Genomic DNA, 22734 nt, shown 5'->3' with positions numbered 1-22734 from the left:
AGTGGTGGCTACCAGCTGGGCTTCCTCAAATTCAACTCCAACACTGTCTACCTAGAGAGAGTGTCAGACACCACAGTGTGGGGGCTCAGTCCCCAAGAATGCCCTCCCACCCCAGACACCGCTCGCAAGCCCAGACCTCCGGAATTTCTGACCAACCAGCTTCAAGCTGGGGTGCCCAGGACTCCCTCTTTGGGTTGACAAATTTGCTGGAGTGGCTCAGAGAACTCAGGGAAACACTTATCTGTTTATTATAAAGGATATTATGAGAAATACAGATGAAGAGGTGTGTGGGGTGAGGCATGGGGGAAGGGTTGCGGAGCCTCCCTGCCTTCCCTGGGCCCCACCCCCAGGAACCTCCACGTGTTCAGCCATTTGAAAGCTCCTAACTCAGTCCTCTTGGGTTTCTATGGAATCTTCATGGTGTCAGCATTCCTTTCTCCACGATATAGGACAGGGCCTTCTCTGGGGTGAGACTCTTAAGACCCACAATCAGAAAGGTGAGGGAAGATTCGAGTCCTGCCTGGGACAGGTGAAAGGAGGCCAGGAAAGGTCAGGAGATTCTGTTTCCTGAGGCCCAACACAGCCAACATTATAGCAAAAGACTGTAACAAGGTCCATGGGGATTATGAGCCAGGAACTGTAGATGAAAATCTACAGCTATCTACCTACCTACCTACCAATCTACCTATCAATTCTATCTATCTATCCATCCATCCATCTATCCATCCATCCATCCATCCATCAGATCACAACATCACAGTGTCTCACTCCTAAATTTCCTGAGTTGGTCACATTTTTGCTCCAAAAAGGAAAAGCCATGAAATGTGAAAATGACCCCCATGAAATTTCTTCTCATGACCGTTTATTGTGATTCTGGTTCTCCCTGCCTTTGTTCCCCGCCTCACCCTGGAAACCACTCTGGTTGAGATTCCTGCAGCAGGTCCTTCTCATCCTTAGGTAGCTCGTGGTGCTTTTAGAATGAGAGTTCATTATGAGAAGTGATTATTCATGTGCCGTTGGCAAAACAAATTCCACCTTCCCCTCCCTACTCACCCACCCCCCGTGAATTGTTAGAACACAGTCTCATTACCCATGTCCTGTCCATAAAATATGCACTCGCGTTGTGGGAGATCATGGCTGTTCTTCCTTAATTTTTTAAAAAGGCAAACATGAAATAAAAACAAGAGGACCGAGGAGATCTAGTTAAGACTCCATAAAGCAGGGGTTGGTATCTCCATTATCTGGCCAGAGTAAGATTGCTGTTTTCTTTCTACCCTGTCACTGATATAAATGAGTTCTTAATTCCTCCTTTTGTGGAGAACAGGTTATCGCGTTCCTATTCATTAAGCAACTTCAAGGCCCTGCAGCAGAGCTGAAAGCTGGTTTAAATTCACAGACTCTTCCCCTGGTGTCATTGGTGGGGCAAGAATAGGGAGTTCCAGGAAAGGTATGCAGCCCCCTGAGCACCCACCATTTCTGGGTTTGGGGGCTGAGGGATGAGGAGCCAGATAAGTGACCTTGGAGGTATTTGAAGGACATTCCCATCCATCCCTCCTCCCTGCCCACAGGATAAAGCTCAAACTCCTTACCGTGCATGGAAGGATATTATGTTGTTTCCTCTGTAGCTTCCTTTTCCAATCTTTTTTCCTTTTTCTTCTTCTTTTTTTCAATAGGGACAGGGTCTTGCTCTGTCACCCCAGATGAAGTACAGTGGCTGACCATGGTTCCTTGTAGCCTAGAGCTCCTGGGTTCAAGCAATCCTCCTGCCTCAGCCTCCCCAGTAGCTGGAACTACAAGCACATGCTGCCTGCCCAGCTAATTATTTTTATTTTTACTTTTTGTAGAGACTGAGTCTTGCTATGTTACCCAGGCTGGTCTTGAACTCCTGGGCTCAAGCAATCCTCCTGCCTCAGCCTCCCAGAGTGTTGGGGTTTCAGGTGTAAGCCACCGCTCCTGGCCCCTCTCCGATCTTAACTGATATCTTTCTTCCTACCTTGTCTCCCCAACAGGTGCTCACTGTGGCCGCAGTGAGTCACCCTTGGGGCAGCTCCTGCAGCTTCCTGTTTCTGGCTTTTGCTCTTAGGATCCACTGTAGGGAATGCCCCACTCTTCCTGCCTGCATCCTGTCCCCTGCCGGAATTTTTCAAATCTCACCTCGAACGTCCACTTCTCTAGGAGAACATTTTTAGCTTTCTAGATATAGCCAGTAGCCTCCTTATAATTTGCAGAGATATTGAAAACACCATGGTTAATACACCATTGCACATTCTTGCTGGTCCTACCTGGACCATAGACCCTTGTGAACAGGGTCTTCATATCCACTGGGCCTCACTGATGTTTGACACATAGTTGTTCACACTTGTTCAGGAGGGAAGGAAGGAACTAGGAAGATGGAAGGGCAGTGCAGGCTACAAAGGAGGGAAAGGCCATTTGACACTCAACGCATCTCTGGGCCTGGGCATTTGGTTAAGGAACCAGGTAATACTCTGCTTCATGGCTACGTCCCTTTGTTCATGCAGCCAACATTGAAGGTTGGCTTTGAGCACTGTTCCTTCTCTGCGGTTTCTGTCCTGGATTAACCTGCAGACTTCAACCCCAATGCACCATGTCTTAGGACCACCCCCATTTGTTGGGATTACCAAGCTCAAGACACACAGATGTCTTTTCAGGACCACTTTGAAAGTGGAGTTTTAAATTAGATGAGATTCTTGACAAGAACATCTCATCCACCAGTCAGAGAGATTCAGTGACTCTTAGGTGCTGTGAGTCTGTGTCTATTTGTTTCAGGTACAAATCTCTTTACTTTTCAGTAACATAGCACCTCAGATGAAGAAAGCTCTTCTACTATTATTATTATTGTTTTGCTCTGCCTATGAAAATGTGTGATTATGTCAGGTTCTCCAGAAACAGATCAAGGATTTATTAAGGAAATTTTCCCAGGAGAAACTAAAAAAAGAGTCAGAGAGCTGGATAGGGAAAGAAGAGGCTGGGTGAGGGTGTCAGCCTCAGCCTGACCCTATAGTGGAGCTCTGTGGGAGGAATTACTTCTGAGTTTGTCCCGACACGGGGAAGGGCGCTGAACACCCCCAAATTAGGTGTCAGCTAAGAAGAGAGAGGGTATAAACTCCTGGACACTTCAGTTCTTTGGGCTTGAGGACAAAATGGCTCTGGTAGTCCAAGGGCAGCCCTGAGAAGTGAGCCCCAGATGCAGGCTGTTAGATGTGGAGTGCACAGATAGGGGCAGTGACGGGATCCAGAGTGTCCACTACAGTCCGCACTCAAAACCCAGCACCGCTAAAAGCCGTACACCTTATAAGCATGGATAGCCTCGCCTCGCTTTCCTACATCTGAGGCAAACAAGGTCAAGGGAAGGAAAAAGACGCTTTCAAGCCCGCGCGGCTTGAGAGTGGCAGAGCTGGGACTTGAATGCAGCTCTTCTGACCTCAGTCCAGGCCTTTTGTCTGACATCCAGCCATCTGTTCCCAATATGGTGTAAGCCAAAGATGTTTACTGGTAACCCACTTGGAAAAAAAAAACTCAATATATTGGCTCTAAATTTAGGAATCATTATTTTCAAGGTAATTAATAATGGTGCAAGAAGAATTCTTCTCTTTAAAAAGCATTTACAGATTTGCATTAAATTGCAAGATCCTCTACCGTCTGCAAGGTCCTCTACCGTGTGCAAGGTCAGATATTTTACAAGATATTTAAAGAGCTCAAAAACTGAATACATGTACATCATGTTTCTTGCCCCTCTAACCTTGCCGTCCTTCATTTTGTCCTGCTCCAGCCGTATGGGTCACTGAAATGTGGTCAAGTGATTTACCCACTTTCCTATAAATGATCAGCAGGTAGAATGGGAAGAAAACCCAGACCCCATGGGAAACTAAGTTGAAGGTCAGTACTTTTTTTTTCTGAATTGCAGGTTGTAAGGGATATCATAGTGAAAGTGACATGTAGGGCTTGTGGATTTGGCATTATCAAAAGTGGATTGTTCAGCTGATGGTCAAGAAATGGGTATCATGGGCCAGGCACAGTGGCTCATGCTTATAATCCCAGCACTTTGGGAGGCCAAGGTGGGTGGATCACCTGACGTCAGGAGTTCGAGACCAGCCTGGCCACATGGTGAAACCCTGTCTTTACTGAAAATACAAAAATTAGCTCGGCATGGTGGCAGAATCCCAGCTACTTGGGAGGCTGAGGCAGGAGAATTGCTTGAACCCAGGAGGCGAAGTTTGCAGTGAGCCGAGATCACACCACTTCACTTCAGCCTGGGCGACAGAGCGAGACTCCATCTCAAAAAAAAAAAAAAGATAACATGGTTGGAAATGTATCTTACATGATATCTCCATAACTTCACATTCCAGCCTCTAAGTCCTGCCAAATTTTGAACAGTGACAAAACCAAAACATTGCTTCACCGTTGTACTAAATTCTTCAGCGAAGTTTTTCAAGAGCAAATTCCCCAGCTGCTGCAATCTTCAGCACACAACACATTGGCTCTCTCCACTGTGGGCCTTTCAGGGGACAGCCAATGAGTTTGGCACACAGAACCACACTGGAGTCCACACTGAAACTGCATCTTTTCTGCGTCAGTCATAAATAGCAAAACTTAAAAGGGGGATTGCAGTGTTATTACCAGCAAGAGTGTTGACAGTGTCACATCCCTGTTAATAGCATTCCAAAAATTGGGGTTTTATTTTGGACATTGAAATTCTTTTGAGCACTATAAAAAAAGTCACATGGAAAAGCAACGTAGGCCGGGCATGGTGGCTCACACCTGTAATGCCCACACTTTGAGAAGGTGAGGCAGGAATATTGCTTGAGGCCAGTAGTTCAAGATCAGCCTGGCCAACACAGCGAGACCCTGTCTCTGTTTAAAAAAGAAAGAAAGAAAAGCAAGGTAGATGTTTGACAAAGAGCAATTAGATTTTATGGTCAGGTAAGGGAGAAGGATTCCAGCATGCTGGAAAAAGGTAGGGCAGGAGGCAGAGAGGGTAAGAAAGCCTGCAAAGGTCCATCCTTATTCATCCGTGTAATGCAAACAAAAGTTGTCTGGGGCTGACTGGAGAGGGGACTGTGTGTGATGGGATCTAATTGAAAACCCTGACAAATGAAGCTCGTGACTGGCAGGACTAAATGAACAAACATCTTCTTAGGCAGCTCTTATTATCTTTGAGATTTTTTTTTTTTATTCCCTTTCCAAGGTAGAAAGTGCTCTCCCGGCTGGGGTACTTGACAATGATTCACCCTGGGCTAATGTTCACTGGGACCAGGGATTTATTTGAAAGAGGTGCTCAGAAGGAACTGCCTGGTTTCAGACAGGAGCACTTAGACTTCTCTGAAGGGAAATGGAATATGTGCCACCTGAGGTTTGCTCTCAATTCACTCACAGGTTTGAGAATCCTTGGATATGTGGCTTGAGTCCCAGGAAATACACCTGGAATTTGGCACTCCTGCCATTGTTGAAGCACAAGCAGGGGCCCCTTGCAGAGATCACTGGATGCCAGGAGAGAGCATCCCACTTGGAAAGCAATCGATCCATGCTTTGTCTTACCTTAAACTTAATTTAGAGTTATGGAATTCTTGCTAGTGCAAAATGTGCACAGTGTCCCTGAGTTGCTGAGTAGACCTGGGAAGAATGTGGTTTGGGTCAATCTGGAGTCCCTTGTTGAAGATTAATTTTGGGGGGATTTTCCAGGTTTTAATAGTTGTGTCTCTATCAAAGAAAGAGGTTCCTGAAATTAAAATTTAGCATCTGTGAGGGGCCTTGTGGAGTAGCCAGGGGAGGTGGTGAATCTTCTTGAATCCCTATGACCATTTTTGGCTCAAGACAGGTGAAATTTGATCACCTCTGGAAATCAAGTAGCCTTAAGATATTATAATGTTGTGAAATTCAGATTTTATATCAGTTTGTGGGAAATCTTCCTCCCAGTGTTTCTGAGTCCGTCTTCTCACCTGTCAAATGGGAATAATAAGAGCACTTCCCTCATTCAGTTGACTTAGATGATGCGAGGCTTGGACACAATAGCTCAAGGGAAGGCAGAACGCCTAGGATGTAGTAAGTGCTCACAACTATGTCTTATTTCCAAAGGGAAAGTCATCAGGCTTGGAGTTAAGAAATTGACATAAGAAATATAAGAATATAATATAATATAACATAGTATTAAAAACTTTCGGTTTTCTCATTCATATAATGGAATCAAAACACCTGCCTGGCTGACCTCACAGGGTTGCTTTGAGAATCAAATGAGATCCTGTAAGTGAAAACGCAGATGAATGAGAAAATGCAATGCACATCTGGAAAATTAGTAAGCAAGCCTTTCAATGTCCTCTCACCTCCCCACAGAGTCACATTCCTTTGGCCACATGGAACTTTTCCTTCTCATTTTCTTGTATATAATTTAAGAAAATTCCCCTTCCATACTATTTGAGCTATGAACAACCCCCTTTGTCATAGACAGGAGCTAACTGGTGCTTCTTCCAAAAGGGAGCTAGTGAGGGGCAGGAGGCGGTGACCCCGAGGGGAGCAGGAGGCTGGCAGCCCCTCTGGGCATGTGGCCACCATTGGTTTATCCCTGGACCCACCCAGGCTGCTTGGGTTCTGGGTCCCTCGGCACCTGGAGGGTTCAGTCATAGTTGGGATATGGGGGCAGTGATATAGTTTGGATATTTTTCCCTGCCCAAATCTCATGTTGAAATATAATCTCCAGTGTTGGAGGTGGGGCCCAGTGGTAGGTGTTTGGGTCATGGAGGCAAATCCCCCATGGCTTTGTGCTGTTTCCATGATAGTGAGTGAATTCTGGCGCGATCTGCTCGTTTAAATGTGTTTGGCACCCCCTAGCCCACCGACTCGCACTCTTTTGCTCTCGCTTTCACCATGTGAGGTGGTGGCTCCCTTTTCACCTTCTGTCATGAGTACAAACTCCCAGAGGCCTTTCCAGAAGCCAAGCAGGTGCCACCGCCATGCTTGTACAGCATGCAGAACTGTGAGCCAATTAAACCTCTTTTCTTTATAAATTACCCAGCCTCAGGTATTTCTTTATAGCAACATAAGAACAGCTAACACAAGCAGCTTAATAGCTCACCAGATGACTGTGGAAACCTCCACTTTGAGAGCACAAGGAGGGCCGGGCACGATGGCTCATGCCCGTAATCCCAGCACTTTGGGAGGCCAAGGTGGGCAGATCACTTGAGGTCAGGAGTTTGAGACCAGCCTGGCCAACATGGTGAAACCCCATCTTTACTAAAAATACAAAAATTAGCCTGGTGTGGTGGCATGCATCTGTAATCCCAGCTACTTGGGAGGCTGAGGCAGGAGAATTGCTTGAACCTGGGAGGTAGAGGTTTCATTGAGCCAAGATTGAGCCACTGAACTCAGGCCTGGGTGACAGAGAGAGACTCTGTATCAAAAAAAAAAAAAAAAAAAAGTACTCAAAGCACAAGGAAGCGTTTTTCAGGGCTCTGTGTCTGTAGGAGTTAGGGCTGGTCTGGGGGAGGGCAGTGCTCATGGGTACCTAGGCACTGCCCTACCTTCTAGAACTGTTTGGATTCTTTCCAAAGAGACAGCCCCAGCACCAATACCTTAGCTACACGTGGACATTCCTGTGGGACAGTGGGACCGCTGAGCGTGCCGGTGGGTCCTCACATGGTCCACTCTGTGGATGGTACTGGGCAAGTTTGATAAGGCTTCAGCATGAGTCGCCTTCCACCTGGATCTGTGTCCCCAAGAGCAGCCTTTCCTTGTAGGTCAGAGTCTCCCCAGCATCTGAGTACCAGGCCTTGACTTGATGAAACTCTAAAGAGTTCTGTTCTTTCCTGGCCCCAGAAGGATTACGATTCATTTCTGTCGATCTCTGACACCATCAGATTCCTCCTACCCCAGGTGTAGAACTGCCAGTCCCCAAAATACAGATGTATTCTAAATGATCAGTCAATGAGCTCTCTGTTCATCCGGAGTGTAGGGCATCTGCTGTGTTAACTAACTCTCTTTTGATTGTAAGCAACAGAAATAGACTTTAACTATTTGGTGGGTGGAGAGGAGATTCATTCAAAATGTCTCATAGCTGGAGACTGCTGGCATCAGCCAAAGCTGTTCTTCCTTCTTCCATAGCAATGGAGTTGAAGCAGGGTGTGGCTGCCCAGCCAAGGACATGGCCCAGCCCCACCCGTGCAGCTAGGTGTGGCTGATGTTCAAGTTCCTTCCAGGGAGCATGAGCAGAAGTTTTAGGTGTCACTTCCAGGCCTTGCCCCCAAGACTTTGCAGGTTCACTTCTGCATCTTTTCCCCTCCTTGTTTCTGGCTGGAATCATTTCAGCCCGAGCAGCTCTGGCAGGCACTTAGTGTTGAAGGAGGCAGAGCTGCTGGCGGTCAGGGCCGATAAATGACTGCATGGAACCGAGCAGTCCCGATGGACTGTTATTTGCAATAAATAAACATCGAGTTTGTTTGAGCCATTGCATTTGGGGGCCCTTTGTTTTAGCAGTTTAACCTTTACCCTAATGATTTCAGGAGACTGAATTGAAAGAATTGCTGAATAACTAAGCCTCAGGAAGGCAGGGATGGGGCAGCTTTGATATCTCAAGCGACAGGATTTATAGAGCTAACTCTCTCAGATGCTGCCAGGAAGCCAGCTCTCTTTATTGTCTGTCACTACTGTGTCCTTCCATTCAAGTTTCAGATTCTCACAAGATGATTTGGCTGACCCAGCTTGGGTCAGGTGTCTATGCTGGGATCTATAAGCTATGGCCGGAGAGAGCAGGTGCTTATGGAAATGTGAACACTGAGGCCCTCCACCTCTTGCTTTTTACAGTCTTTTCTGGAAATGGGAACACTGAGCAAGTGTGTCTCATACCATGTATATGTCAGAATCAGATGAGGCAATGCACACAGAGGGAGGACCAGGAGTTTGGATTTCAGTGGGGGAGACAGGGAATTGAATAGACAATTATAAAGAGGTAAGAGTTAGGTTTCAGATTTTCATGGGCTATCATGAGAGCTCAAAGGAGAGGCAACTAACAGGTTAGAAGAAGGGGTTTAGGAAGTCTGTATTGTTTGAAAGTGGGCTTGCTCTCGTGGAAGAGGTCAGGCCGACTGGAGCTAAAATATCAGCACCAGTGAGTGGCCTGGGGTCAGCTACTCAGATACTTAACCATTCTGAACATTTGTAAAATTAAGATGATAATACAAAATCCTGTGTGGCAAGGCATAGCTCTAGAATTCCTGGGAATAAGAAGGGGAAGTGGTAGACCAGGAGGGACAAGAGGTGAAAGCATTACCCTGATGCTATTTGTGGGTAGATAGGCCTAGACTCTCAATTTTCCATAATGAATTTGTTGTCGATGACTATTCTGGATCTGTATCCCTTCTGGATACAGTCTGTGATGGTCGGTTTTATGTTTCAAATTGACTTCTATAGTATCTCATTATTAAGCCAAACACTAATCTAGGGGTTGCAAAGGTATTTTACAGATGGGGTTAACTTGGACAATCAGTTGACTTTAAGTAGAGGAGATTGTCCTTCATAATGTGGGTGGGCCTCATCCAATGAAAGCAAAACAGGTTTTCCTAAGAAAGAGGAAATTCTGCCTCCACACTGCAGCATCAACTCCTACCCAAGAGTTTCCAGTCTGCCCTGTGAATTTCAGACTTGTGAGCCCCCGCAATTGTGGGAACCAATTCCTTGATTATGTCTCTTTCTCTCTCTATATATATAGATCCAATGCATCTTCCTCTGTTTCTACGTGCAAACACACACACACACAGACACAGACACACACACACACACACTAGGGGACTTCAAAAAGTTTATGTAAAAATGAATTATAATATAAGACTAAAAATATAAACTTAGTTTCTCAACATAAGCTCCATCAAGGTCAAGACACTTTTGAAAGTGATGATACCAGCCATTTAGTCCATCCCTAAAGAACTGAGGGTCCTGGGAATGTAACCATGTCAATGCAGTCTTTTTTTTACATAATTAACTGAAGAAAAATGCCTGTCTTTTACAGATTTTTAAAGATTAGGAAACAAAAAGAAGAAAGAAGGATCCAAATCAGTACTCTAAGGTGGATGCCTAATAATTTCCCATTGAAACTCCTTGTTTATTGAAAGGAATGAGCAAGAGCATTGCCGTGGCGAAGGACTATCTGGCGAAGCTTTCCTGGGTGTTTTTCTGTTAAAATTTTGGCTAACGTTCTCAAAACTCTCTTGCAATAAGTGGATGTTACCATTCTTTGGCCCTCCTGAAAGTTGTTTTTTTGGTTTGTTTTTTGAGACAGGGTCTCGTTCTGTCACTTAGGCTGAATTGCAGTGGCACTTATCACAGCTCACTGCAGCCTCCAACTCCTAAGCCCAAGCAATCCTCCTACCTCAGACTCCTATGTAGGTGGGACCACAGGAGTGTGCCAGCATGCCTGGCTAACTTTTAAATTTTTTTTGTAGCAATGAAGCCTTATTTTATTGCCCAGGCTGGTTTTGAACTCCTGGCCTCAAGTGATCTCCCTGCCTCAGCCTCCTAAAGTGCTGGGATTACAGGCATGAGCCACTGTGACTTGCAAGCCCTGCAGAAAGTCAACAGGCAAAATGCCTTCAGCATGCCAAGACACTGTTGCCATGTTCCTTGCTCTTGGCCGGTCTGCTTTTGCTTTGGCTGGACCACAGCCACCTCTCAGTAGCCATTGCTTTGCTTGCTCTTTGTCTTCAGGATCATACTGGTAAGGCCATGTTTCATCTCCTGCTACAGTTCTTTGAAGCAATGATTGAGGATCTTGATCCCACTTGTCTAAAATTTCCATCGAAAACTCTGCTGCTGTCTGCAACTGATCTTGGCGCAACAGCTTTGGCACCCATCAAGAGGAAAGTTTGCTCAACTTTAATTATTCAGAGAATTGTGTGAGCTGAAGCAGTTGAAATGTCTACGGTGCTGGCTATTGTTTCTGCTGTTAACCATGAGTCCTCTTCAATTAGAACATAAACAAGATAAATTTTTTCCTTTCAAATTGATGTGAATAGTCTGCTGCTTCAAGCTTCATCTTCAACATCGTCCTGTCACTTCTTAAAATGATTTATCCACATGAAATTCCTGATTTCTTTGGGGAACTCTCCCCATACATTTTTTGTAAAGCATCAGTGATTTCACCATTTTTCCACTGAAGCTTCACTATCAATTTGATGTTTTTTCTTGGTTCAATTTTAGTAGAATTCATATTGCTCCATTAGGGGCTATTTTCAAACTGGTGTCTCATCCTTCTTAGTGCCTCAAACTAGATCCTGTTCAGACATATTATAACAAGTTAGTACAAGTTTATTTTGGTATAAAAAATTAAAATCCATGCAGACATAGTGTTTTCATATAAGCATTTTCCATAAACTTTTTAAAATTTCCTTGTAAACACACACACTATATATAATACATATTATATACATATATCCTGGTGGTTCTGTTTCTCTAGAGAATCCTGACTAATCTGCCATCTTTCTCTTTTTGTTCCCATCCAAATGCTGATTAGACCCTATGAAAGTTTAAGCAGCTTTTCATAGAAAAGTAGACAGAGGTGGAGATTCAGAGGTGGTTCCTCTGGAGGAGCTCCTCTGCCTCTTCTCCATGTGCCAGCGGGAGAGACCTCTGGGCCAAGCATTCAGGGAATGCCCCAGGCAGTCACACTATGATTTTCAAACTCTTGCACTTTTTTTTTTTTTCTTACTTTAGGTGCAGAAGATTTAGTTAATCGTGGTATTTGTTTCAGGGCATCTTACCATTTATTTCTGCAAGGCTCCTTTCTTATTGCTATGCTTTGTTATTTATGACTTTTAAATTCTCATTTCCTTTTACTTCCCTCTCTTAGAAGATCTTTCTAAGCTACCTGATATGTATTCTTTCATCTTGGTTTGTGTTGCTGTAGAATATGTATTATATATAGTGTTGATAGGTGCAGGAAGAAGATAAGGTGGAAGGTCCCGGAGAATCTCCCACCAGCCTGAGCACTGGGAGGACGGGGTGGAGCCTCAGGACGTTCTCGCCATTTGCAGGAGGGGAGGAGCCTGGCCTCTCCTGTTCCTGGGTAGAGACCTGGAATTCAGTCTGTGAGGTGGGGGTCTGTTAACAGAAACACCTCTCGCTTTGCTGAGTTATTTTCCTTTTTGCCCAGTAAATTCCATTTCCCCTCACCCTTCAAAGTGTCTGTGAGCTGAATCTTTCCTGGTTGTGTGACAAGAACCTGTTTTTTTCTACAACAGTGTGTGGAAGTATTCTAATGTACATAAATGGAATTGTTATTTCTGTGTTCTAGTACAGCAATATATTTGTAGCCTCTCTTCATGTTGGTCTGTGTACTTCTGGTCTCTTGCTTCTAACTGCTGCGGAGCATTACACCTTGTGCACCGACCACATATATTCTATGCCTTCCCCTCTAGAAAGGACGCTCAGGTTGCCTTTTATCCTCCCTCCAGCACAACCAATACTGCAATAAACAGCCTCATATGAGTCCCTTTGGGACCTATGGAAGAATTTCTCTACTATACTTACCCAGGAGCAGAATTTTTAGGCCAGAGAGAGTAACTAAATGTTTCTTCTGAGTTATTACAGAATGATTCCTAGAACTGGCTGCACCTCTCCGCACCCTTACCACCACTGCGCCAGGACTCCCACATTCTCACAGCCTCAAAAATCACTCGCGTTATCCAGGGTTCTAAGTTTTTGCCAAGCTGACAGACGTTAAGATAGAGCATTGTTGCTTAATACATTTTTCTCTAATTACTAATCAATTTGAGCATCTCTTTAGTGCTTCTTGTACTTTTGGGATTTCGCTTCTGTGAAATGACTATTCATAGTTATTGACCATTTTCTTTTTTTTAAATTATACTTTAAGTTCTGGGGTACATGTGCAGAATGTACAGGTTTGTTACATAGGTACACATGTGCCATAGTGGTTTGCTGCACGCATCAACCCGTCATCTACATTAGATATTTCTCCTAATGGTATCCCTCCCTCCCTTTGCCCCTCACGCCCCAACAGTACCCGGTGTTGTGTGATGTTCCCCTCCCTGTGCCCTTATGTTCTCATTGTTTAACTACCAATTATGAGTGAGAACATGCGGTGTTTGGTTTTCTGTTCCTGTGTTAGTTTGCTGAGAATGGTGGTTTCCAGCTTCATCCATGTCCCTGCAAAGGACATGAACTCATTCCTTCTTATGGCTGCATAGTATTCTATGGTGTATATGTGCCACATTTTCTTTATCCAGTCTATCATTGATGGGCATTTGGGTTGGTTCCAAGTCTTTGCTATTGTGAATAGTGCTGCAGTAAACATACGTGTGCATGTGTCTTTATAGTAGAATGATTTATAATCCTTTGGTATATAGCCAGTAATGGGATTGCTGGGTCAAATGGTATTTCTGGTTCTAGATCCTTGAGGAATTGCCAAACTATCTTCCACAATGGTTGAACTAATTTACACTCCCATCAACAGTGTAAAAGCGTTCCTATTTCTCCACATCCTCTCCAGCATCCCTTGTTTCCTGACTTTTTAATGATTGCCATTCTAACTGGCGTGAGGTGGTATCTCATTGTGGTTTTGATTTGCATTTCTCTAATGACCAGTGATGATGAGCAGTTTTTCATATGTTTGTTGGCTACATAAATGTCTTCTTTTGAAAAGCATCTGTTCACATCCTTCACCCACTTTTTGATGGGGTTGTTTTTTTCTTGTAAATTTATTTAAGTTCCTCGTAGATTCTGGATATTAGCCCTTTGTCACATGAATAGATTGCAAAAATGTTCCCCCACTCTGTAGGTTGCTTGTTCACTCTGATGATAGTTTCTTTTGCTGTGCAGAAGCTTTTCAGTTTAATTATATCCCATTTGTCAATTTTGGCTTTTGTTGCCATTGTTTTTGGTGTTTAGTCATAAAGTCTTTGCCCATGTCTATGTCCTGAATGGTATTGCCTAGGTTTTCTTCTAGGGTTTTTATGACTTTAGGTCTTAACTTTAAGTCTTTAATCCATCTTGAGTTAATTTTTGTATAAGGTGTAAGGAATTGGTCCAGTTTCAGTTTCCTGCATATGGCTAGCCAGTTTTCCCAACACCATTTATTAAATAGGAAATCATTTCCCCATTGCTTGTTTTTGTCAGTTTTGTCAAAGATCTGATAGTTGTAGATGTGTGGTGTTATTTCTGAGGCCTCTGTTCTGTTCCATTTGTCTATATAACTGTTTTGGTATCAGTACCATGCTCTTTTGGTTACTGTAGCCTTGTAGTATAGTTTGAATTCAGGTAGCGTGATGCATCCAGCTTTGTTCTTTTTGCTTAGGATTGTCTTGGCTATATAGGTTCTTTTTTGGTTCCATATGAAACTTAAAGTAGTTTTTTTTTTTTCTAATTCTGTGAAGAAGTCAATGGTAACTTGATGGGAATAGCACTGAATCTATAAATTACTTTGGGTAGTATGGACATTTTCACAATATTGATTTTTCCTATTCATGAGTGTGGAATGTTTTTCCATTTGTTTTGTCCTCTTTTATTTCCTTGAGCAGTGGTTTGTAGTTCTCCTTGAAGAGGTCCTTCACTTCCCTTGTAAGTTGTATTCCTAGGTATTTTATTCTCTTTGCAGCAATTGTGAATGGGAGTTTTCTCATGATTTGGCTCTCTGTTTGTCTATTATTGGTGTATAGGAATGCTTGTGATTTTTGCTCATTGATTTTGTATCCTGAGACTTTGCTGAAGTTGCTTATCAGCTTAAGGAGATTTTGGGCTTAGATGATGGAGATTTCTGCATATACATTAATGTCATCTGCAAACACAGACAATTTGGCTTCCTCTCTTCCTATTTAAATATTCTTTATTTCTTTCTCTTGCCTGATTGCCCTGGCCAGAACTTCCAATACTATGTCGAATAGGAGTGGTGAGAGAGGGCATCCTTTTCTTGTGCCAGTTTTCAAGGAATGCTTCCAGCTTTTGCCCATTCCGTATGATATTGGCTACAGGTTTGTCATAAATAGTTCTTATTATTTTGAGATATGTTCCATCAATACCTACTTTATTGAGTGTTTTTTAGTATGAAAGAGTGTCGAATTTTTTCAAAGCTCTTTTCTGCATCTATTGAGATAATCATGTGGTTTTTGTCATTGGTTCTGTTTATGTGATGGATTACATTTATTGATTTGTGTATGTTGAACCAGCCTTGCATCCCAGGGATGAAGCCGACTTGAGCATGGTGGATAAGCTTTTTGATGTGCTGCTGGATTCAGTTTGCCAGTATTTTATTGAGGATTTTGGCATCAATGTTCATCAGGTATATTGGCCTGAAGTTTTCTTTTTTTGTGTTGTCCCTGCCAGGCTTTGGTATCAGGATGATGCTGGCCTCATAAGATGAGTTAGGGAGGAGTCCCTCTTTTTCTATTGTTTGGAGTAGTTTCAGAAGGAATGGTACCAGCTCCTTTTTGTACTTCTGGTAGAATTCGCCTGTGAATCCATCTGGTCCTGGGCTTGTTTTGGTTGGCAGGCTATTAATTACTGCCTCAATTTCAGAACTTGGTTTTTGTCTATTCAGGGATTCGCCTTCTTCCTGGTTTAGTCTTGGGAGTTTGTATGTATGTGTCCAGGAATTTATCCATTTCTTCTAGATTTCCTATTTTATTTGCATAGAGGTGTTTATAGTATTCTCTGATGGTAGTTTGTATTTCTGTGGGATTAATGGTGATATTCCCTTTATCAGTTTTTATTGTGTCTATTTGATTCTTCTCTCTTTTCTTCATTATTAGTCTGGCTACCAGTCTATCTTTTTTGTTAATCTTCTCAAAAGCCAGCTCCTGGATTCATTGATTTTTTGAAGGGTTTTTGTGTTTCTGTCTCCTTCAGGTCTGCTCTGATCTTAGTTATTTCCTGTCTTCTGCTAGCTTTTTGAATTTGTTTGCTCTTGCTTCTCTAGTTCTTTTAATTGCGATGTTAGGGTGTTGATTTTAGATCTTTCCTGCTTTCTCCTGTGGGCATTTAGTGCTCTAAATTTCCCTCTAAACACTGCTTTAGCTGTGTCCCAGAGATTCTTGGATGTTGTGTCTTTGTTCTCATTGGTTTCAAATAACTTACTTATTTCTGCATTGATTTCGTTATTTACCCAGTAGTCATTCAGGACCATGTTGTTCAGTTTTCATGTAATTTTGCAGTTTTGAGTGAGTTTCGTAATCCTGAATTCTAATTTGATAGTACTGTGGTCTGAGAGACTGTTTGTTATAATTTCCATTCTATTGCATTTGCTGGGGAGTGTTTTACTTTCAATTATGTGGTTGATTTTAGAATAAGAGCCATGTGGTGCTGAGAAGAATGTATATTTTGTTGATTTGGTGTGGAAAGTTCTGTAGATATCTATTAGGTCTGCTTGGTCCAGAGCTGAGTCAAGTCCTGAATATCCTTGTGAATTTTCTGTCTCGTTGATCTGTCTAATATTGACAGTGGGGTGTTAAAGTCTCCAACTATTATTGTGTGGGAGTCTAAGTCTCTTTGTAGTTCTCTAAGAACTTGCTTTATGAATCTGGGTGCTCCTGTGTTGGGTGCATATATATTTAGGATAGTTAGCTCTTCTTCTTGCATTAATCCCTTTACTATTATGTAATGCCTTTCTTTGTCTTCTTTGATCTTTGTTGGTTTAAAGTCTGTTTTATCAGAGACTAGGATTGCAACCCTTGCTTTTTTTTTGCTTTCCATTTGCCTGTAAACATTCCTCCATCCCTTTATTTTCAGCCTATGTGTGTCTTTGCACGTGAAATGAGTCTCCCGAATACAGCACACCGATGGGTCTTGACTATCCAATTTGCCAGTCTGTGCCTTTTAACTGGGGGATTTAGCCCATTTACATTTAAGGTTAATATTGTTATGTGTAAATTTGATCCTCTCAGTATGATGCTAGCTGGTTATTTTGCCCATTAGTTGATGCAGTTTCTTCATAGTGTCGATGGTCTTTACATTCTGGATTGAAAATTCTTTTCTTTAAGAACGTTGAATATTGGTCCCCACTGTCTTCTGGCTTGTAAGGTTCCTGCAGAGAGATTTGCTGTTAGTCTGATGGGCTTCCCTTTGTGGGTAACCCGACCTTTCTCTCTGGCTGCCCTTAACATTTTTTCCTTCATTTCAACTTTGGTGAATCTGACGATTATGTGTCTTGGGGTTGCTCTTCTTGAGGATTATCTTTGTGGTGTTCTCTGTATTTCCTGAATTTGAATGTTGGCCTGTCTTGCTTGGTTGGGGAAGTTTTCCTGGAAAATATCCTGAAGTATGTTTTCCAACTTGGTTCCATCCTCCCTGTCACTTTCAGGTACACCAGTGAAACGTAGGTTTTGTCTTTTCACATAGTCCCATATTTCTTGGAGGTTTGTTCATTCCTTTCCATTCTGTTTTCTCTAAGCTTGTCTTCATGCTTTATTTCATTAAGTTGATCTTCAATCTCTGATATCCTTTCTTCCACTTGATCGGTTCGGCTATTTATACTTGTGTATGCTTCATGAAGTTCTTGTGCTGTATTTTTCAGCTCCATCAGGTCAATTATGTCCTCCTCTAAACTGGTTATTCTAGTTAGCAATTCCTCTAACCTTTTATTAAGGTTCTAATCTTCCTTGCATTGGGTTAGAACATGCTTCTTTAGCTCAGAGGAGTTTGTTATTACCCACCTTCTGAAGCCTACTTCTGTCAGTTCGTCAAACTCATTCTCCATCTGGTTTTGTTCCCTTGCTGGCGATGAGTTGTGATCCTTTGGAAGAGAAGAAGCATTCTTGTTTTTAGCATTTTCAGATTGTTTGCACTGGTTTCTCCTCCTCTTCATGGATTTATCTACCTTTGGTCTTTGCTGTTGGTGGCCTTCAGATGGAGTTTTTGCTTGGTCATCCTTTTTTTTTGATGTTGATGCTATTGCTTTCTGTTTGTTAGTTTTCCTTCTAACAGTCAGGCCCCTCTTCTGCAGGTCTGCTGGAGTTTGCTGGGGGTCCACTCCAGACCCTGTTTGCCTGGGTATCACCAATGGAGGCTTCAGAACAGCAAAGATTGCTACCTGCTCCTTCCTCTGGAAGCTTCGTGCCAGATGCCAGTCGGAGCTCTCCTGTATGAGGTGTCTGTTGACCCCAGCTGGGAGGTGTCTCCCCATCAGGAGGCTCTGGGGTCAGGGACCCAGTTGAGGAGGCAGCCTGTCCCTTAGCGGAGCTCCAGGGCTATGCTGGGAGATCCACTGCTCTCTTCAGAGCTGGCAGGCAGGAACATTTAAGTCTGCTGAAGCTGCGCCCACAGCCACCCCCTCCCTCAGGTGCTCTGTCCCAGGGAGGTGGGAGTTTTATCTATAAGCCCTTGATTGGGCCTGCTGCCTTTCTTTCAGAGGTGCCCTGCCCAGAGAGGAGGAATCTAGAGAGTCGGTCTGGCTACCCTGGCTTTGTGGCACTGCAGTGGGCTTTGCCCAGTCTAAACTTCCTGGCGGCTTTGTTTACACTGACCATTTTCTTTTGATCTTCTCAATTTTTCTTGTTGACTTTTTGATTTGTGGGAGTTCCTTGAAGATTCTTGATATTGGTCCCTTCCCAGTTTCAGATGTTGTAAATATCTTCTCCCATTCTCCTATTTGTCAGCCAACTTTTATTGCATGACTGTTTGATGTCATGCATCCAGCAGTTTTATAATGGATTATAAAATCCGTTAATTTTTACCTTATGGTTTGTGTTTTTTGGGTTTCGTCTATGCAGTTCTTTTCTAGCCCTAAGTTATAAATAAGATGTAAATATTTATCTTTCATATTTAGATATTTAATTCATCTGCAGTCCTTTGTGAGATGCTGAGGTAGGTAAGGATCCATTTCTATATCTCTGTCTTTTTTTAAAGTTTTATTTTATTTTCATTGACACATAATATTTGCGTATATTTATGAGGTACAATGTGGTGTTTTGACACATTTATACATTGGGGAATAATCAAATCAAGCCAATTAGCATATCCTTCATCTCAAATATTCATCATTTGATTTCTTTTTTTTTTTTGAGATGGAGTCTCATTCTGTCGCCCAGGCTGGAGTACAGTGGCATGCTCTCTGCTCACTGCAACCTCTGCCGCCCAGGTTCAAGCTATTCTCCTGCCTCAGCCTCCCGAGTAGCTGGGATTACAGGCACCTGCCATTGTGCCCGGCTAATATTTGAAAACATTTAAAATTTTTTATTAGCTATTTTGAAATCAACACACTATTATTGGCCATAGTCACCATGCTATGCAATAGTAGATCACCACAACTTTTTATATGTATCTAACTGAAACGTTGTACCTGTGGACCCATGTCTGCTCTTTCCCCATCCCACCCTCACCCTGCCAGCCCTTGAAACCACCATTCTACTCTCTACTTGCATGAGTTCAACTGTTTTAGATTGCACATGTAAGTGTCATACAGTATTTGCCTTTCTGTGCGTGGCCTATTTCACTCAACATAATGCTTCTAAGTTCATTCACGTTTTGCCAATGACAGAATTTTCTGTTTTTCTAAGGCTGAATAGAATTATATTGCATGTATCTATAGCACATTTAAAAATTATTAATCCATTGATGGACATTTAGGTTTTCATAACTTGGCTGTTGTGAATAATGCTGCAATGAACATGGGAGTGCAGACATCTCTTGATATACTTATTACAGTTCCTTTGGGTATACATCCATTAGTGGGATTGCTGGATCATATGGTAATTAATTTACAATACCACCAACAGCATATAAGTGTTCCTTTCTTTTCATATTCTCACTAACACTTGTTATTTTTCATCTTTTTGATAATAACCAGTGTAACAGGTGTAAGGTGGTACTCATTGTGATTTTAATTTGCATTTCTCTGATGATTAGAGATGTTAATCATGTTTTTATTTATCTGTTGGCCATTTCTATGTCTTCTTTTGAGAAATGTCTATACAAGTTGTTTGCCCATTTTAAAAATAGGGTTATTTGTTTTCTTATTAATGAGTACTCTGAGTTTCTTGTGTTTTTTGGATTTTATCCCCTTATCTGATGTGTAATTTGCAAATACTTTTTTCCAATCTGTAGGTTGTCTCTTCACTCTATTACTTTTTTCCTTTGCAGTACAGAAGCTTTTTCATTTGAAACAATCCCATTTATATATTTTTGCTTTTATTGACTGTGCTTTTGGGGTCATATTCAAGAAGTCACTGTCCAGACCAATGTCATGGAGGTTTCCCCCTATGTGTTCTTCTAGTAGTTTCATAGTTTCAGGTCTTAAGTTTAAGACTTTAAACCATTTTGAGTTGATTCTTGTAAGAGGTTAGATAGGGTCCATTTTTATTCTTTTGTCTGTTGATATTCATTTGCCCACTTATTGAAGACATTTTTCTTTCCACATTGTGTGTTCTTGGCACCTTTGTCAAAAATCAGTTGACTGTGTGAGTTTCTGTGCTTCCTATTCTATTCCATTCCATTCGTTGATATATCTGTTTTTATGCCGGTTTCATGCTATTTTGATTACTGTGGCTTTCTTATAGATGAAATTCTGTAGTGTGATGTTTCTAGCTTTGTTTTTGTTGGTTTGTTTAGTCAAGCTTGATTTGGTTATTTGGAATCTTTTGTGGTCCCAACGCAAATTTTAGGATTTTTTTTTCTATTTCTGTGAAGAATGAATTTTAATAGGAATTATATCGAATCTGAAGATTGTTTGGGGGAGTATGAACACTTAATTATGCGAACTCTTCCAATCCATGAACATGAGCTATCTTTCCATTTATTAGTGTCATCTCCTATTTCTTTTTATTAAAGGTTATAGTTTTACATATATAGATTGTTGACTTCATTGGCTAAAATTTTTTGGATACAATTGTAAATGGGATTGTTTTCTTAATTTATTTTTCAGGCAGCTTGTTGTAGTGTGTAGAAATGCCACTGATATTTATTACTAAATTTCGTGTCCTTCAACTTTACTGAATTTGTTTATAAGTTCTAGCAGTTTTTGGTGGAGTCTTTAGGATTTTCTATATACAAAATTATGTCTTCAGAAAACAGGGATGATTTCACTTCATTCTTCTCCATTTGGATTCCTTTTATTACTTTCTTTTGCCCAATTGCTCTTGCTAGGACTTCCAGTAATATGTTGAGCAGCAGTAGTGAGACTGTCTTGTGGGCATCCTTGTCTTGATGATGCTTTTCACCACTGGGTATGACATTAGCTGGAGGATTGTCATATATGGCCTGCATTGTGTTGAGAAATATTCTTGTTATACTTAATTTATTGAGTTTTTTTTGGTCATGAAATAATATTGAATTTTGACTGATCCTTCATTCTGTTAATATGGTGAATCGAATTTATTAATTTGCACATCCTAACCTTGCATCCCAAGGATAAATTGCACTTGATTATGGTGAATGATCCTTTTAATGTGCTGGTAAACAAAGTTTGCTAGTTTATTTTTTGAGGACTTTTACATCTATATGCATCAGTAATATTGGCCTGTAGTTTTCTTTCCTTGTAGTATCTTTCTCTGGCTTTCATATTAGGATAATGTTGGCCTCATTAAATGAGTTTCGAGGGCTGGGCACAGGGGCTCATGCCTGTAATCCCAGCGTTTTGGGAGGCCGAGGTGGGCTGATCACAAAATCAGGAGTTTGAGACCAGCCTGGCCAATATAGTGAAACCCCGTCTCTAATAAAAATACAAAAATTAGCCAGGCATGGTGGCAGGTGCTTGTAGTCCCAGCTACTCAGGAGGCTGAGGCAGGAGAATCACTTGAACCCAGGAGGCAGACGTTGCAGTGAACTGAAATTGGGCCACTGCACTCCAGCCTGGCAACAGAGTGAGACTCCGTCACAAAAAATAAAATAAAATAAATAAAATAAAATAAAATAAAATAAGAGTTTCCAAGTGCTCACTCCTTTAACTTTTTGGAAGAATTTGGAAGAATTGGTATTAGTTCTTCTTTAAATGTTTGCAGAATTCAGCTATGAAGCCATCTTCTATTTTTCTTAATCTAGTAAGACAATTTTCCCAACACCATATATTAATAATTAGTTTCAGTTTAATTTGTGGGTTTCAGCCCCATACATACAAGGACTCTATCATAGTTTTCTTTTCTTCTTTTAGACTGTTATTTTTTAAATTTTACCTTTTTTTTTTGCAGAGGAGTCTTGCTCTGCCACCCAGGCTGGAGTGCAGCAGCATGATCATGGCTCACTGCAGCCTCAGCCTCCCGGACTTAGTGATCCTCTCACCTCAGCCTCCAGAGTAGCTGGAACTATAGATATATGCCATCATGCCTGGCTAGTTTTTAAATTTTTTTGTAGAGATAGGGCCTCCCTATGTTGTCCAGGTTTGTCCTGAACTCGTGGCCTCAAGTGATCCTCATGCCTCAGCCTCTCAAAGTGCAGGGATTACAGGTGTGAGCCACCATGCCGGGCTTTGGACTGTTTTTTTTTCTTAATTTTTAATTTTTGTGGGTACATAGCAAGTGTATATATTTATGGGGTACATGAGACATTTTGATACAGGCATCTAATGTGTAATAATCACATCAGGGTAAATGGGGTATCCATACCCTCATGCATTTATCCTTTCTTTGTGTTACAAACAATCCAATTATACTTTTAGTTATTTTAAAATGTACAATAAATTATTACTGACAGCAGTCACCCTGTTGTGCAATCAAATACTAGATCTTATTCATTCTAACTATATTTTTGTACTCATTAACCATGCTCACTCGCCAACCTCACTATTCTTCCAAGCCT

Source organism: Pan troglodytes, chromosome 7 (assembly GCF_028858775.2).
Source record: "Pan troglodytes isolate AG18354 chromosome 7, NHGRI_mPanTro3-v2.0_pri, whole genome shotgun sequence".
Lineage (NCBI taxonomy): Eukaryota > Metazoa > Chordata > Mammalia > Primates > Hominidae > Pan > Pan troglodytes.
The sequence above is the reverse complement of the archived record's forward strand: the minus strand, read 5'-3'. Positions refer to the sequence as shown.